At 40.6% G+C, this 18,951-nt stretch overlaps 1 pseudogene; it reads right to left on the bottom strand.

The window, feature by feature from the left end:
* Window positions 1-1,163: 1,163 nt before the first annotated feature.
* Window positions 1,164-16,567, bottom strand: LOC131226859 (5-methyltetrahydropteroyltriglutamate--homocysteine methyltransferase 2-like; annotated as a pseudogene).
* Between the last annotated feature and the right edge of the window lie 2,384 nt (window positions 16,568-18,951).

Below are 18,951 nucleotides of genomic sequence, written 5' to 3'. Positions count from 1 at the left end.
TATGTTGGGAAAATACCATGGTATTATAACCGGACGCAGATTGGACACTGAGAGGTTGAGTAGCAAGACTCTTATGTGGGACCCACCATGATGTATGTGTTGTATTCATACCGTCTATCTATTTATAGTGATCATTTTAGGGCATGAGACAAAGAATGAGTCAGATCCAAATCTAGAGTGGACCCCACCACAGAAAACAGTGTGAAGATTAATGCCCACCGTTGAAACCTTCCTAAGGTCCACTAGGATGTTTGTCTGACATCCAACGTGTTAATAGGTTAAGACAGAGATGAAAGAAATCATGTCGTTACAAATATTTAATGGTTGGCGCCACTTTCTCCATTGTTTTATGTGGTGGGGTCCACTCGAGCTTTAGATTTGACTCATTCTTTGGCTCGTGTCCTAAATTGATATCTCCAAATGGATGGACAATGTGGATAAAACTCATAGCTCATGGTAGGTCTCACGGAATTTAGTGACACCAGTCTTGCTACTCAACCTGTAAGTAGATAATCCGCGTCCATTATAACTAAAATCATGTCGTGGATTTCACGTGTGCTAAAATCACAACCGTCGTTCACTTGTACACCTATAAACGGTGTATTTAGATGGACAATATAGATCAATGACATAATGTTTGTGAGAAATCTAATCTATTCATCTGTTTGGCCGGATTATGTTAAGATATAGTCTAAAATATGCGGCAGATCCAAAGCTTAAATTAGGAAAAATAATGGTAGTAAAATGTTTATGGTTGAAACTGCCATAGGGTCCTATGTGATGTTTATATGCCATCCATACAGTACATAAAGGTCATTCCTACTAGTGATCTAGACCATCGATCTTTACCATCTGATCGGGCATGTGGGGCAACAGTACACTTGGAGCTGGACAGAGTACGAATGCACGAGGATCCAGACCATCGATCTTTACCATCTAATCGGGCATGCAGGCCCCCCACTGTACACAAGGCGCTGCATGAGTGAGAATGCACAATGATCCAGGCCATCGATCTCAACCATCTTATTGCGCATGTGGGGCCTACTGTACACGTGGCACTGTAGTATGCAAATGCACGGTGATCCAGACCTTCGATCTTTACCGGGTTGTGCCAAGCTCGGATGCACATTGATCCAGACCATCGACTTTTAAATTTCGGAGCAAAAAAATGCCGAGGCAGGCCGCAGGCTCTTACTCGGCGCTAGCAAGCTGGGTACGGAGGAGCTTGGCTGCAAAAACCATGTTAGTCAGTGCAGGATTCACCTTATGATACTTGCGGGTCTTGAGACCGCAATCGGGGTTGACCCATAGGATATTCGTCTCAAGCACAGCAAGCATCTTGTTGATGCAGTTGGCAATCTCCTCCGTCGATACGCGGGGAGTGGATGTTGTACACACCTGGACCAATGCCAGTGCCATACTTGACCCCCTTGCGGAAGACGGAGAGGAGCTTCTCATCAAAGCAGGAGTTCTCAATGGTGATCACGTCAGCGTCCATGTCGATGATGGAGTGGATGATGTCGTTGAAGTTGGAGTAGCACATGTGGGTGTGGATCTGTTGTGGACAACATAAATACAAGGGAGATTAGTAGGTGTGAGTGTCCATCAGTTCCACCATAGAATAAATCCAAAGGGTTAATCTGAATTTGGTCTCTAAAATTGGAATGTTAATCTAAATTGATATACGCCATGGGTACAATTTAAGTGCCTAAGTATCAACCCTGACACTATGCCGGAGTACTAAATGATAGAGTTTTCCTCCTCAGTTCAGAGGAGAGATGGTGCAACCAGTTGAAAATCGGACGTGTTTCACCGCGTTGCTTGACCAGTCAAGTGGACTGCTCGATCAGTTGAGGGAGCCACTCGATCGGTCGAGGGTCACTCCACTCAAAGTCCAGGGAGCTTAGTTTTTTGGCCTCTACTAGTCGAGGGTTACGCAGATTCAATCCGAATTTGGTGCGGACTATGTAAATTTGAGGTGATTTTCGTAGAGGTGCGAAAATGAGTTTCCTAAACTATAAATAGAGGTCCCTAGGGCTTTTCTAGGATATTGAGAAGGCTTTCTAAAGCTATCGTGCTAAGGGTTTTCACGACTAAGGTGAGAGAGAGAGAGAGAGGGAAAGCTTGTGGAAGGGAGAATCCTTAATCGACGTCTCAACACTTCTATGTCCTCGTAATCGGTGAGATCTCTTCGTTTTTCATTGTTCTTTTATTGTTTATCCACTCCTGCGTGAATGAAAAAGGTTTGATCCAAGCGAGGTGTGCTTGTGATCGATTATAACGTTAAACTTTATAGTGAATTGTTGTTTTGGACTAGGTCCCGTGGTTTTTACCTCTTTGAGGGTTTTCGACATAAAAATCTCTTGTGTTCTATGGTTTATGCTTTGATTTATTTCATTGCTTTATTATCCCATAATTCTGGTGTTTTGGGAGGCGTGATCATAAGGTTTTTGTTCAATCCCAACACTAAATAACTCCTTCACTAGCTTTAGAGATTTCTTCTATCTCTCTAAGGGTTAGCTTGTTCTGGAAAAGATTAGTAGCTAAGAGAAAACTAAGATGTCTGAAAAGCAAAAGAACCTGCAGGATCTATTTGTTTTTTTATAATCCTATCCTATTATGGTCTTTTAAAATAGATGGACGGAGTAGATTTGTCACAGATATCTTTATGGACCCCACAGAGCCCCGAGTATAGAGATATCTGTGACCCCAGGGTCACTGGAAGTCCGCTGCCTCTAATGCCTGTAATCATTAACATTTCCTTTTATGCGTAGGGCCCATCTAATGGGAGATCAGCTTTATTCTTGGGCCTCTGAATGTAGAAAGTGGGACCCAACTGATGAGGGGCTTGGACCTCTCTCACACCTGTGGTCGTTTGACAGCATGGATTTAAAATCTTATGTAGTTGGTAAATTTTGAAACTGGTAAAATCATATCTATGCTATAAAACGTAACCGATTTCGTGGTGTGCCACACACCATCGACCTCCATGGTGTGTCCACGTCACCAAGTTTGGTGGGCTCCACCAAGATGTGTTTGTTATATCCATACTGTCCATCCATTTTATGAGATCATTTTAGGGAATTTCCCAAGAAATGAGACATTTAAGAAGCTTAAGTAGACCACACCATAGAAAGTAGTGGGAATTGAATGTGAACCATTGGGAAATTTTTAGCAGCAACAAAAGTTTTGGATCAATTTTATATTTGTTTTTCTCTTTCATACATATCTGTGTGACCTCATCAAAAGGTTGGATGACAAATAAACATCATGGTGGGCCTTGGGAAGGTTTAAATGGTCGGAATCATTGTCCCCACTGTTTACTGCGATGTGGTCCACTTGAGCTTTGGATCTGTCTAATTTTTTTAGATCGCAGCCTGAAATGATCAAGTCAAATGGATGGACGGTATGAATATAATACATATACAATGGTGGAGACCACAGAATTTGGTGATGTCAACACACCACAGAGAGTCAAAATAATGAGTGGGGGAATTCCATGATGTGGCCCACCAAACCTGCAGACAAGATAGTGTCCACTTGCCCAATTTAGAAAGCTTAAGAATTGCATATCCCTAAGTCCTCTCAAAATATTTGGCACCAGATTTGCTTGAATACATCCTAACTTATTACAATGAGATGTACGGGGACACTAGCAGTTGCTCTGGGCTTGGATTTCTTTCACAGGTTGAGATTTCTTTTTGACAGCTGCAAATTCATGAGTCCACTTTATCAAATTGGAAAAAATGCCAAGGACCGAGCCGAGCCAAATTAATAATACACCCTAATGGGGTTGATGGGCCTCTACGGCCAAACCCAGCCTGGTTAGTAGATGGTCGAACTTTCAGGTCCAAGTCCATCACCAGGCATGATAATCAAGACCAAGCATGTATATGGTTGGACCAGGCCCAAAAGCCCAGACGGGCTGGTCTAACCCGTTTATGACACTTTTGGGTCTCAATTAGAGAAATCAGCTGAGGTTTGGGTGACCTCCCCACCTATAGTCAAGGTTGTTGCAGCTAGGCCTGGACCAGGGGGCTGGACCCGTAGTTACATCCAACTGCTGCAGGTTCTCCAGTGTATGGTCTTTTCATCCACCTGTGAGGTTTTGCCGAGTGTCTAGTGATCAAGTCTAAGTTCAATGTTCAAATTAACAAGCGAAAATGGGAGCAGCCAGTGATTGAGTCTAAGTTCAATTTTCAAGTTAACAAGAAGAAATAACAAATATCCTCCAAAAGATGGAATCATGAGGGTAGTTGTATTAAAACACTTTGGCACTCGAATTCTCCCCCATCCAAATGACTCTGAATGTTCTAATACCACTACCCTTATTTTTGAAAATCTCAATTAATTGAAAGCATTTTTCATATCTCATCTTCATGGTATTAATTTTAATTTGTGTTCTTTACTTCATCACTTTCAAAGACCATTATGTGGAGATGGGGGTGAAGGTTGTTGCGCCTGCTGCAGTTTCCTGCAGAAGTTGCTGTTGGAACGTTTTTTAGTTCTGCTGGGCTTTATTCCTTTGTTTCAATGGTGCTTGGGTTTGCTACGAGGGTATTCCTCTTGCCTAGTCTCAGCCTCCTTTTGTTTTGTTTTGTTTTTTTTTTTTTTTGGTCATGCAGCTGCATAGTGTTGTCATATGATTGGTGTGGGCCATTTATTTGGCTGTGCCTGCCCAACTTTTGTACAGCCATTTTATTATATCAACAAAATTATAGGGGGTGTTCTCTCATGTGTGTTGAACATCAACACCGTACATTTGATGGGTCCCTTTAGGTTATGGGATATCCCAAAAATCAGCCGAATATGGAATTCAGGTGGGACATACCATCTAAAACCATGTGAAGACGTGCCTAAAACATATAAAAGTACTTGGTGGGGCCCACCTGAGTTTTGTAGGTGGTTGAAACTTGGTCTGATCCCTCATCCAATTGGGACACACACAATTCATGGGCTGGATTTGTGAACCACATCTCGGTGGGCCCAATGAATGATTATGAATGTTTTAATAGGAAAGTAACCCTCTCAACTGTTGTATGCGGTGTGACCCACCCAAGTCATGGATGCATTAGATTTTTAAGCCCATGGCTCACCAGGAAATGGTGCATCTGACTGATGGGGTAGATGTTCGACACACATCATGTAGGCCCACACAACTCTTTATATATATATATATATATATATATATATATATATATATATATATGATTTGAAATGATTTAGACACACATGCCAGTGGGGCCTACACAGCTCAACCTCATGGAAACTTTTCATGAGGTCGACCTCTGTGGGCCCCACTGTGATGTGTGTTGAACATCTACCCCATTAGTAAGATGAACCATTCCATGGTGGGCCATGGGCTTAAAAATCAAGTCAATCCATGATTTGGGTGGGCCACACCACATACAACAGTAGAGAGGGGTTACCTTCCCATTAAAACACTCATAATCATTTATTGGGCCCACCGAGATGTGGTTCACAAATCCAGACTACCCATGGTGTGTGTCCCAGTTGGATGAGGGGTCAAACTAAGTTTCAGCGGCATCCAAAACTCAAGTAGGCCCCACCAAGTACTTTTATATATTTTAGCGATATCTTCACAGGGTTTTAGATTGTATGGCCAACCTAAAGGGGACCCATCAAATGCACAGTGTTGATGTTCGACACACATCACGGTGGAGCCCCATGAGGTCGATCTCATAGTACCATTTCCAGATATATATATATATATATATAACTACATTTGTATGTTGAATGGAATCACACACAAGCATCTTGAAGTTGTGACCCATTAGATGATTAAATGAGGCCAATGGACTCGCCCAGGCCATTTATCACTAGCTTTGGTTTGTCCCGGGCCAATCACAAGGTCTAGATTTCTAAGTCCTGGCCTACCCTTGGACGTAGTTTAGGGCTCTATGCGGGTGGTTGCCTGATCCATTGCCTAACTCCTTTTGAATTTAAATAAGTCAAGCTGTTTGGGAATCCCTTGCCAACAACGGTAAAATATGTTGCACTACCCGGCCTAGCCAAGGTGGCCCAACCTTTTAGGACCAAGACATGGTTGGGCCAAGCTTGTAAACTAGGCCCGTGTAGCCGTTGCACTAGCCAGGCTCATCAAGAACAGGCCAGGCCTTACCTAAGCCTTGTTGGGTCAAGGACAGGCAAGGCATTTCGGGCCAATGCCAGGCTAAAGGCATTGGGAGCTAGGGCCCGGCTAAGGCTGATCCAAACCCACCTGGCCCTAGCTTGACCCATTGTCACCTCTACTTGCCAAAGTATATATATATATATATATATATATATATATATATATATATATATATATATATATATATATATATATATATATATATATATATATATATATATATATATCTAGACACACACACACACATACACACACGGAAACGCTCACCTGTGAACCGTTCATAGGTACTACATACAAACTTTTTTGAGAACCCATCATACGTGATGTGGATCCAAAATTTGAACCGTTCATGTGAAGAAGCACCTCGTGAAACCCCTCGGGACCAAGTTTTCCTTTGATCTAAAACTTTGATGGGCCATGAAAAATGAAAACAGTTTCCTCCCTTGATTTGCATTTCTCTTTGTTATGGCCTACTAGAATTTTAGATCAGGGTGAAAATTTGTCACAGGGGTTTTCATGGGATTTCGCATCACATGGACCATTCAGATTAGACACCCATGACACGTGTGCAAAGGTGCCCACGTGCGTAGGTGCGCAGGGGAGCATGACTCAATATTTATATATATCAAAACACAGACCCAGCCCGTTTGGCTATTGGATTCAATCCCAGCCCATGGCACAGTGCTGCCAGAATGAACTGTGTAGGCCTAGTTGGGCCCATCCCACTTTCCTGCTATTTGTGGGACCCTTCAGAAGCTTTTCTCTTTCATCTTGAGAAAACAGCCATGGATTCTTCAACCAGACAAACCTGTCTCAAGCTAGAGTTAGAAAGAGGAGAAGGCAATGGCAAAAGTGCAATTTTCATATGGAACATACAAAATATTTTCTTAGCAGGTAAGAACAATTATTTGAACCATACTTAGAAAATATTGGCTCAATAAAATATTGATATGGACTCCTGATGGGAACAATGTAAAATTGCTCCCAAAACCACTAAGTTCACATGTTGCAGTTCGCTTGAGGATTTTAACAGGCTGATTTTTGTCTCTTCTCTTTATACTGGTGAGTTAAACCTGATTAATAGGGTTGATGAAAGATACACCACATGGTAGCCCACACACAAACCTATGGTCAATGTCCCCATCACACTATTCCATATGGTCTAGTCCATCTGAGTTGTGGATCTAGCTGATATTTTTCCTCAAGACCTGACATTGAGTGTTCCACTTGGTGGGTACCACTGTATAGATGTTGCTCTGTTCGTTAGAAGGGCCACACATACGCTATGAACCGTTGGTGACCTTTCTTAAACCGCACCACATATTGTCATCCTCAAAGTAGGGTGGCATCTTAGGCTCCACTCATATGTCCCATTCACTTGCCTAATTGGGGCATTTGGACCAGTTAAATGATCCACTACTAAATTCCTGCACCATAGATGCTCATGAAAATGAAGTTTGGGTTGGTAGAGAAGGTTTCTCCCAATTCAATTCAAATGAGATGGAAGAAAACAACAATGCAAATGCAGTTGTAGTGGCTGGGGCCATTAATCTGATCTAGAAGAGCTGACACTAATCCTAATTGCAACACCCGAGCAGAGGCTCGAGCATTAGCCCAAGGGCTATCCTTTTGTGTTGGCCATGGTTTCTCCAAAATTATTGTGGAAAGCGATTCCAATATTGTCGTAGACATGGTTAACAAGGGATACTCTAACACATGGAGGATGTGGTACTAGATTGCTCAAATAGAATTTCTCAAGCATAGAGCTCAGGTTTGAGAGAAGTACACGCCACGGGAGGCAAATGATGCTGCAAACGGTTTGGCCAGATTAGGCAGTGGATTCCAGATGGTTAGGCTATTCTGTGATGTGTTGAAGCTTCCTTAGGTCATTTTAGGGACCCTCTTCCTTGACAGGGTGGGTCTGGGGCGTTCGTAAGGGATGATGGCCTTCCACTCTATTTCTTTCTTTTGTTTTGCTTTGGGGTATATGATAGGCGGGCCCTAGTATTTTTGAGGCTAGGGGCTGCTTGAATGTAATCTGTGATGTATAGATTTGAAAAAAATCTTCCTTTAAAAAAATGCTCAACAAGCGCTTTCTCATCATCACATCCTATTAAACAGTGCTAGGCAGATGATTGAGAATTGATCACCTACTAACAAAGGTACAATGACTTGTTGTACCATAACATCTTCCTCCCAACATGCCAGCTGTGTAGGAAAGTTCGATTGGCTAGAATCCGTTATTTGAACGAAAATAGATCTTGTGGAATCATATTGTCACTTTCAAGATGCCTTGATGGTGAAATGGTAGACACATGAGACTCAAAATCTCATGCTAAAGAGTGTGGAGGTTCAAGTCCTCTTATTTTAACCATTTGTAAGATAAGCTTATCTTATAAACATTTATAGTGGATCCAACCTGTTAAAACTATATTCCCCCTTCTCAAAAATTAGGCTAATCAGATCATTAGGTGTGGCACACCTATATACTATGTCAGACGCTGTCTGTCCATTAATTACCAGGATGTGGTCCACCTGGGTGGATGTACTATGTTGGCGAGATACAACACCATAAATTGTGGTACCTTCCCTGTAGGTGATAGGGTATCGGGATGATTTCTTAAATTGTTATATGATGGATGATGGTTTCTAGCAAAGTTATTTTTTAATTCTTGGCCTTTCAAGATTAGAGGCATGTTTAAGGACCAAAGTGGTTAGTGGGGGAGGGACCCTCAAAGAGAGCGGAATTCTTGACTATTAGAACCGGTGTGGAGATTTTTGTGAGCTGATCATGTATGGAAACTAAAATGCAATCACTTGGGCCTTTGGGAAGGAACGATCTCTGAATTAGTTGATTCTTGTCTCATTTGAAAGCTTGTGTTAAGTTATCTTTCTACTGAGCTAAAAATTGTCTAAATCCAACCTCTGAAGAAATAGTTATGAGGGTTTGAAGTAGGAAAAATTCAAGACTGACGACTGTGATTCTACTTTTGGATGCCCAAATGGTCTCGAAAAACAACGATTCCAGTCAGGATAAGAAGAGCAGTAAATTACGTTTCAAATGACCCTAAAATTGACCTAATCCAACATCAAGCGAGGGAGTTATGAGCCTCTTCGTTGGATCACGCGATTTCGAAAGATTAATGATCAAGATTGAAAAATGATGTTGAAGATTTCAACGTGGAAGATTTCAACGTGCTTTTGTGATATCGAATGGTCTCCGAATCGAGCTGTTCTTGTCCCATTTGAAAGCTTGTCAAGTTACCTTTCCAATGAGCTAAAAATCGTGTAAATCCAACCTCTGAAGAGAGAGTTATAAGGGTTTCTGTCAAACTAGGAGAAGTAGGAAAAATTCAAGACCAACGATTGTGATCCCACTTTTGGATGCCCAAATGGTCTCGGAATATGACGATTCTAGTCAGGATTGAAAGAGCACGAAAGTACCTTTAAAATGACACTAAACTCGACCCAATCCGACATCAAATGAGGGAGTTATTAGCGTCTTCATTAGATCACGCAATTTCGAAATATTAACGATCAAGATTGAAAAATGACGATCGAAGACTTCAACATACTTTTGGGATATCAAACGGTCTCCGAATCAAACTATTCTTGTCTCATTTGAAAGCTTGTCAAGTTCCCTTTCCAATGAGCTAAATGCATTCCTCTTTCAAAGCAGGGCTCTATTTTGAATGAGTTAAGGTTGTGATCTTGCTTCTTGAAAATCCCATGTGTAGGTTCCATGCAGTTGGTTTAATTGTATTGCTGACTCTATGAATACCTGAAAATTTTATTCAGTCGTCTGTTTGGATTCTTGTTGAGGAAAAGAAAGGTCACTTCCATGTAACTAAATTTCATATATTTGTGATAGATTTTTCATTTTTTATTTTTGGCAAGAAATGCATTTTTCCATAGCAGGAATTTTCTTCGAAAACGGGCCGTTTATTTTCTCATCACCCCCTTTAGAAACAATGATCCCCACACTCATAGGCAAGAGAATTTTCAATGTGCCAATATGTTAGGTGTGTGACTTTTCCATTGTCCATCTCTAAGTGCTCCACATGTGTGACACTAGCCAATGTTCCAAATGTAAAATGTACCACAAGCCACATGTGTCATTGTCGATCTTCAAGCGCCCTGCATGTACCATGTGATAATGTCTCACATGTGAGACCATCCATCTTCAAACACCCCACATGTGCCAATGTGCCACATGTGCCGGCATCCATTTTCAAGCACACCACATGTACCACTATCGATCTTCAAGTGCTCCAAATGTGCTACATGTGCATCGGTCCATCTTCAAGTCTTCCAAATGTATCACTCTCATAGAAATTTTTTCTTTCCCACACAACAGATTTGAAAATGGGCCCCAACTTTCATGGAAATTGTTATTTAAAAAACCAATAACAGGAACTTTTCTTTTCATTTCCTTTTCCTTGGAAGGAAATTTTCCTTTTATTTCCACCCTTTGAATCCAAACAGCTCCTAAGAGAACTGTGGAGGCAGTTGTGAATTTTAAGCTGTGGGGTACTATTATTGTAAAGGATGTGGAATATGTTTTTCTATTGGACAGTTAAACCACCTGTAAAGGTCCATTAGAAGTAGCTCACTTTGTTCTCTGTCTTGCACAAATTAGTGGGCTCCAATTACAACAAACACTACCAGAGGAAGAAGCAGAGGTTGCGTTTATTTCAGAATGCATATTAAGCAGCTCCCTAAGTCTGTAACATTATTAACTGTTATGCTTCTTACAAGTAATCAAATGGGTTGGTTTTATGTGCAATTCTTATATGTTCAAGGAATCCATCTGCCATTGTATTTACTGTTTGGTCTGATATCTCTCTGTTTACTGTAAATTTGTCAATGCCAAACAGCTAGGGCAGAAATAGCATGTACGGGCGGGCTGTCGCCAAAATAACAGGTTTCAAGAATTTAGGGGATCCCACAAAATCAAGATTAACGATTAAGCCTTAATCCCAATTTTGGCGGGCCCATGCCCTCCACATCAGATTGAACATTCGGAGAGGCATTTTCCTTGCTTAATCACAACCATCATTCTTTTTTCTGAAACTTTGTATAAGTGTGATTAAGAGGTTAAATGCTGTTTTCTCATGTCGTATTTGACATGGAGATATGGGGCCACGTGAATTGCCATCAGGGCATGATCTGCTTGTGCACCAGATGATCCCCTACCCAAACAGACCATTTGTTCCATTTATACATATGTTTAAAACATTAGAATTTATGACATGCATGTACCCAAAATGTTGCAAGGCCTCTGTTCTGGTGCTCAATATGCATGTAGTGATCTAGTCAGTCCATCTGGTGGACCCCACTGATCAGCAAGAAATGTGCAGCAGACATCACATGATATTTATCGGAAATTCGGACAGTCAGAGGTATGGATATGATAAATACATCATTGTGGGGGCATGTAACTTTGATCTCCTTTGAACCGTTCGTATGACTCGAGCTCGAGGAGTGTCAGCGCTCGTCTTCCCAGGACAGGTACCCACACCAGCCAATCCGCTTCCGGCTTGGGTTGAGTCATCTGGCCCAACCCATTGATAAGCTGTAATAGTCAACACGTTTTGTTTTTTGAATCCGGCACTGCATTTAATACAGCAAGCAGGAGTGAACACAATTACAGTAGGCCCCACAGTTAGGATGCAGTGACCAACCTCGATGGATCCGAGGATTCACTCAAACCGCACGCCACCAACTGTGGCTTTACATGACACGGTTTTGCATTTCAGTATTTTTCAAAAAGCTACCTCATTAATTAAAGTATCATTCCACTGCCTTCAGTTATCTTTCTTAAAGGCGGCCTTGTCGGTCAGCGGCTTGAGTTGGCCCACTGTCATTTTTATGCGAAATCCAACCCAACCAGCATAAGAGCCAGCTCTTTTAAGGGTACATCTCAAAAATCGGCCTCATCTGTAGTTCGGGTAGACCACATGATCAGAAATAGTGTATTGCCCTCGAACCTGCCTCTTGGTGTGGATGGGCCTGAATTTTTGGCCCGGGCCTAAATTAGGCTTTGCATCTAATGGATGGAGTGAATTTCATATATTAATCATGGGACGGGCTTGGGTTAGGGTGATCAGGGAGGGTGACTCATGGTATCGAACTGGGTCAGGTCTGACCGATTCCGAGTTGACTTAGATGAGTTGTGTCAGGCTCATCTGAGTCTTAAAACCATGGAGGCAATGGTTTGGATTTGAGTCAGGTTGGGGACGGCTTGGGCCTACCCTTTTAATTTAATTTTATTAAATGGAGTTAGAATTCTATCCCAATCTTGACTTGTTGGTTGTGACCCATTACCTAGTGTACCAATCCATTTAATCGTAATCCAATTGGGCTCGACCCACCAGATCCATCCTGCACAAACACACTCAGGTTTACAGGGTGTAACTTGAGTAGGTTGGGTCAGGTTGAAGATCAACCCAAGCCCAACCCGACCTCATGGGACCCAACCTGCAACTGAACCTGACTCAGCGGTGTCCAACAGGAACCCAACCTAACCTAACCCGAACGTGCTCAATCCATCCCAACCTGAATGCGAATCAGGTTATTGTTTTCCAATCTGAATCCAACCTGAGGATCTTGACAACCCAACCCAAAATTAGTTTGTTTGGATCAATTGGTTTTGGGTAGTTGCAACCCGAGGTTTTAGAATGGAATATAGTGGTATATGGGCTGGGTTGGGTTAGTTCATCTAGCCCAGCTCATTGATAAGCTATATAGCCGGTTTAGGCTAGGTTAGGTGCGGTGAAAACTATGAGCTTAAAACTCACATAAGCTAGTGACAATCTAGTTCTTATCTATTTCTCATGATCTTGTTAAGAAAATATCACTATATATATAAAGCTATTTTCTTAATTAATGAACAATTTTAAAATTTAAAATGTGCTATGTAATGAATTAATTTTAAATTTAAATAATTGTCCTGTGAAAATTACAATAATTTTGTGTTAGAAATGCAAAAATGCAAAAATAAAATTGACCCAATTTATTGTTCAGCTGATTGGACTCAGCTCAACACAATACCTAATAATATAAGGGAATTCTACAAAATACTAAACTCATTATTACGGTATATACGACTCGCAACCCCTTTTATTTTTTTATTTAAAGGTTATCAATAAATTATCCCATTAATTTAAGTAATTATCATTGGAGTACTTTCCTTTAAATTTCTTAATGGAAGTGGGGTCAAGCTGAGCCAGCAATAGGTTGACAGCTTGAGTAAGCGGCACTGTGATATTTATTTGAAATCCACCTTACCTGATCCATCACCCCATGTTAGGCCGAGGGCCAAAAAATAAGCTCCATTCATAATTTAAGTGGACCACATGATTGGAAACAATGAACTGGGCTAGTTCACCCTCCAAACTATTTTCCCTTGGTGTGACCCACTTGAATTACCGATGGGCCTGATTTTTGGCCCCAAGACTAAATTTTAGTGTGACATCTAATGTTTGGAGTGGATTTAATATAATCATCATAGTAGACCCTCTAAATCAAGATTGAACGTCTCTCTTCCTACTGTTTCCTTTGGTGTGGCCCACCTGAATCACATAGCACCTTGATTTTTGGCCCTAGTACAACTGTGGGATTACACATCCGAGCTTTTGATGCTCGTGTACAGCTCTAGTGAGACCCTTAAAAAATTAAGGGCAAGCTTCCTGTAGAATTTCTTTTTAGCAGAAATTTGGAAACAAGTGGGAGAAGCACATCACCATTGATTTTCTAAGGGGCTCACATTGATGTTTATTTAAAAATCCACTCTAATAATTAGATTCGAGGTACAAAAGACTACGTTTTAACTTTTGAGAAGACAGGAGCCAATTTAGTCGGGTATATGGATTTAGATTACGTAGGCAGTATATATTCTGGAAAGTCGACTTCAGTTTACTCATTTGTGTTAGCGAGTGGAGCAATCAATTGGATGTCGAAGTTTCAGTACATGATAGCTCTTTCCACGACTAAAGCGGAGTATATAGCAGTGACAGATGCATTCAAGTAAGGTGTTTAGTTGAGAGACATGATAAATTAGTTAAGATTTCAGCAGAATACTGTACTAGTTAATTGTGACAGTGAGAGTGCTATCAATTTGACTAAATACTCAGTTTATTATTCACATACTAAGCACATGGACGTTCGTCACCATTTTATCCGATAGGTGTTTAAGAAATGAGGCGTGACTTTGGAGAAAATTCACACTATTATGATCCGACGGACATGCTCACCAAGGTGGTTCCTGTAGAGAAGTTCTAGTTTTGCGCGACTTCTCCGGGCTTGACAAAGGCGTAAGAGAAGACGGAGTGTGCACGAGAAGCGATATTAGAATTATGACGCAAAACAAAGGTGAGAGAAGATTGCAAGAAGCTACATGTTTGATGATTGAAGACATGGTGGAGGTTGTTGTTTTTTGTTATCTTAAATTTATTTAGAAATAGGGTCTGTTGATGCCATTGACAGACAATTCGATGTCATCGAGCATTGTTCGATGCCATCGAACAAGTGCTCGATTCCAACGAGAATTTTCAGATTTTCTTCAATTGGTTGCTGGAAATATTGGGCATCATTTCGATGTCATAGAAGAGGTTTCGATGACATCGAAGATCAAGTTCGATACCATTGAGAAAATTCGATTTTCCATGTTTTCTCTGGACATTTTTGGTGTTATTTCGATGACATCGAAGTGGGTTCGATGCCATCGAAGGTTAAGTTTGATGACATCAAAGACTCATCGAATGTGCCATCGAATTTATGTTCAAAATTGTTCAAATTGGGTATTCTCTAAGAGCTTTCTAATTCGTTCTTAGGGTTTTCAAGGGCTTGTAAGGCGAGATTTGAGGCTTGTTCAAATTGGATATTCTCTCTATCTCATGTAATTTCTACTTTCAAAGTGATATCTGTTGCTTTGTGTGGTAGTTTTTTCCCGTAAGGATTTTTCCACATTAAATTCTGAGTCTTTGTGATTGGGCTTGGTTGTGTGATTGGAATACTTTGTTTAGTTCATCTCTGTGTGCTTCTGTGGTCCCTCAACAAAAAGTTGCTTAGGCAAATCCGATATGGGACTAAACCCACAATACAAAAGCAACACATTTTAAAATTTGGAAGGAAACTGAAATATTTGAAATTCTCTTTTATTTTATTTATTTTTAAAAAACAAACTACAACATATGATCTTAACCACAAAAAAGAAACTAAGTTGCATTTAGCACAAGCCAGGAGAAAAATAAATTATGAATTTGGGATTTCCACTTGCAATAGAATTTTTAAAAATCATGTAAAAAATACTTATGCAGTATCAAAGAGCTCTTTCTTCCCAATACAACAAAAACGAGCCCAAGTTCACAAATATTTTGTTTTTGTGTGTGAAATACTTCTAAGAATAGAAATTCCAAAATCGCAAATTATTTTGTCTGCTCCTAAAATGGCCTTGAGCCGAAAGCAACATAAGAGCTATATACTTAGACATTGACGTGTTAATCTATATGTCCCATGTGTAAAAAATTTAACATAAGCAAATAGATCTTTGTAATTAGCCGTGTCCAAGAACTTCATTTAAGCGAACACAAACATGTTTTGAAACACACCATTTGAAGAAAGTGACTTATCTTTATTACTAGGGTTTAAAGATCACAAACATGGAAATCGAGAAAAGAATAAGTGGATCATACATTTATGTTTTGAATCTTCACAGTTTTTATCATTCCTTTCAACTCCTTGTCTGCAGATCTCAAAGCTAACATCTTAAGAGCCAATGCAGCAGTTAGTTCAATACAGGGTCCTGCCAAAATATCATTAAAATATGGACATAATTTCACAGAGAGTAATGAGCTGTTATCAATCAGCATTTAGAGATGGTTGGCAAGAAACTAGCAGCATTTTTACAATCTGAACTTTGGTAAGCCAGTTTTAGAATGAATCCAGATCCTCAGTTTGCCACAAGCAGGGCAATCTTGTTTGTTTGTTACAATCTAATTGGGCTGCATCATCACACTACATTTAATGCAGCATTGCTGACAACGTCAGTAAATGATGTAGAGCAATAACGATGCAGGAAAATAGGATTTCAATCCAGATTCTTTTAGAATTACATGTCAAGACTCCCATCTACTATTTATTGATGGCGGTGATACTCTCAGAAAATGCTTGGAACAGCAGAGTGTTCTTAGATATTGCCCGTGATTATAGGTATTATAGACAAAATATTGGTGCTGCCAGCCTGGTGATACCAAGAACTTCCTTGTCTGCCCCATTCATCACTAGCTTTACCATGCTCTAGCCCAATAACAAGGTTCAAATTTCAAGTTGGGGCCTACCCTTTGGACCAACTTTAAGGAAATGAAGGCCCAAGTCCTGCCTCTGTAGGGTCAGGCCAACAGCCTGACACATTGCCACCCCTATGCAGTATTCAAATTTCAATAAGCTAGCTAGCCTGTGTTAGAATCTCTCACTAATAACACTGAAATTCGCCAGGCTGCCCGCCTTACCCAGGTGGCCCAACCTTGTAGGGCCAGGGATAACTTGGGCCGTCAAAGTTGGCTGGGTAGGGTCAAGCTTGAAAACTAGGCCTGATGTAGATTAGGCATGGGCGAACGATACCCCAGCTGGGCCCATTTGCTCAGCCTCATCATCAAGTGGGCAATAGTTATACAGAAGAACTAGTTTAAAATGATTTATAATCGGTCTACATACGATGTAAATATGTAGTTTAAAGGTGCTCTTGTATTTTGGGTCATGTTTCAAAGATCAAGATCCTTTAGATCGTGGTACTCGTTGCAGCAAAAATAAAAATGAAAAAAAAAGTAGATTGAAGTTATACAAAATGTTAATCCTCTTGCCCTTTTTTGGTGTAGGGCCTGCCCTAGCCTTGTTGAGCCAAGGTTCACGCGAGGCCTTTTTGGACCGATCAGGGATATGTCTGGGCCAGGGCATAGTGAACTAGGGTCAGGTTAGGGCTGATCCAAGCCGAACTGGCACTAGCGTGGCCAATGTCCATATCAGAACCCAGACCCGGCCCCGTTTGACTATATCGGGTTCAATTCCAGCGAACTAACGCTCCGCTCATCCAAATTCGAGATTTGGCCCGAAATGGGCCCAGCCCACTGTTACCCCTGGAAAACCTTAATTCACTCCTTCAGCAAAGAGCCATGGATTCTACTAAACACCAGTCCCAGGATGGAGATAAGAAGGAGAAGGCAAGGGCAAAAGCGTAATTTTCATCGAAGGCACCTGGTTCGATTCCCACTTCAATCTTTCCATTACAGACGGATTCAATGCTTGAACTGGCTATGGTAATTATAAAAGGAAAAAAAAGAAAATAAATTTTTAGTTCTATTTCATTCTCTCTTTCTCTTCCGTTTTGAGATTTTCAAACGAATTTCTTGATTTCAAAATGATAAGATAATTACACCCCATTTTTTTGATAGACACGCCATGCCTATCTACTTTTGGGAAGTGGAGCGGATGGTGATCCCAAAACCACCCAAGTAGGGTAGTACCAAGGATCTACCATTCTAATACTAGGAAGTACAAGAATGGGTGTGGAAAATATATTTGAGATTTTCAATGCAGAATTCTAGATTTTTTTAATGTTAAATACACCTCATGTTTTTCATAGACACACTCTGTTTTCCTACTTTTGGTAATAGAGTAGTAGGTTGTAGAAGAGTGGGTCAATTTATCAAACATATAGGCTGTAGATATCAGCTCCATTTTTATTATTATTTATTAATCAATTTTCTTTTTCTTTTTTAATTGGGGGTCAGCGTCAGAATCAGAGGCCTCCAAGAGGGCAGATCAGTGGGACCAGCCGGTTACAGAATACATTGAGGCCGCTGAAGGATATCTCGGGTATCAACAGCCAGGTTCGGTGTACCGATTCACAGATGCTGGGAATGGTGACAAAAGAGTCAGCAATCCTTGCTCTTTTCTTTGTATCTGTTTCATTTCAATGAGATATGTCTTTGGATGGCAGAATGGATGTCTTGTTCAAAAACCCAAAAACTTTACTTGACTTGATTTCTAATAATTATAAAATTAAAAAAATATTAACATTGGTAGTAAATATGTAAAATACTTACATTTAGTATATAAGTAATATGAAATAGAGAAACAAACAGCTAGACACTGAATAGGATGCTGGTTGAGGGTGCTCCTTTTTGTGCTAGAGGTCAAGTGGCTGATTCACACAGCCCTTCCATGTATATTTTTTAATAAAACCTTTAACAAGGTAAGTGACTCAGTTTGAGTCACCGCCAGTCGCATTGAGTCATCTGAGTCAGTGGATTGACTTGATGAGTCTCTTTGAGTTGGAAACAAACCACTTCTAGAACTGAGATCTTGTTGACTCCACTCGATATCTTGCAAATTCAGGTTGGCTCAGCTGGGTTTCGACTCAAGTTAGCTAGTGTTTGAACTATGCTTGAAAACATGGACGCTATTTATCAATTGGGTTTGTTTTATGGGAAAAATGATGATACTCTAGTATGAATGTGATGGTTCTTATACATGTATAACTCTACATCAAACTGTCAAAATTCTAAACCAAAAACTATACCGAACTGATGTCCTAAGTGGCTGGCTGGTGGACAGTTATGCATGGTTAAAATGAAAAAAGTAGTTAATTTGGCATGTGGGCCTTGATCAACATCAACTACATGCATGTTATTTGTCGTTTGTTAGGTGGGGCTGGAACTCGTGTGCAATGTTTGCACTTGTCATGGACATTTGAGAAGGAAGGAGTAAAGTTAGAATGGTGATGAAGATGCCAGGCT

Source organism: Magnolia sinica, chromosome 15, assembly GCF_029962835.1.
Source record: "Magnolia sinica isolate HGM2019 chromosome 15, MsV1, whole genome shotgun sequence".
NCBI lineage: Eukaryota > Viridiplantae > Streptophyta > Magnoliopsida > Magnoliales > Magnoliaceae > Magnolia > Magnolia sinica.
The sequence above is the reverse complement of the archived record's forward strand: the minus strand, read 5'-3'. Positions and strand labels throughout refer to the sequence as shown.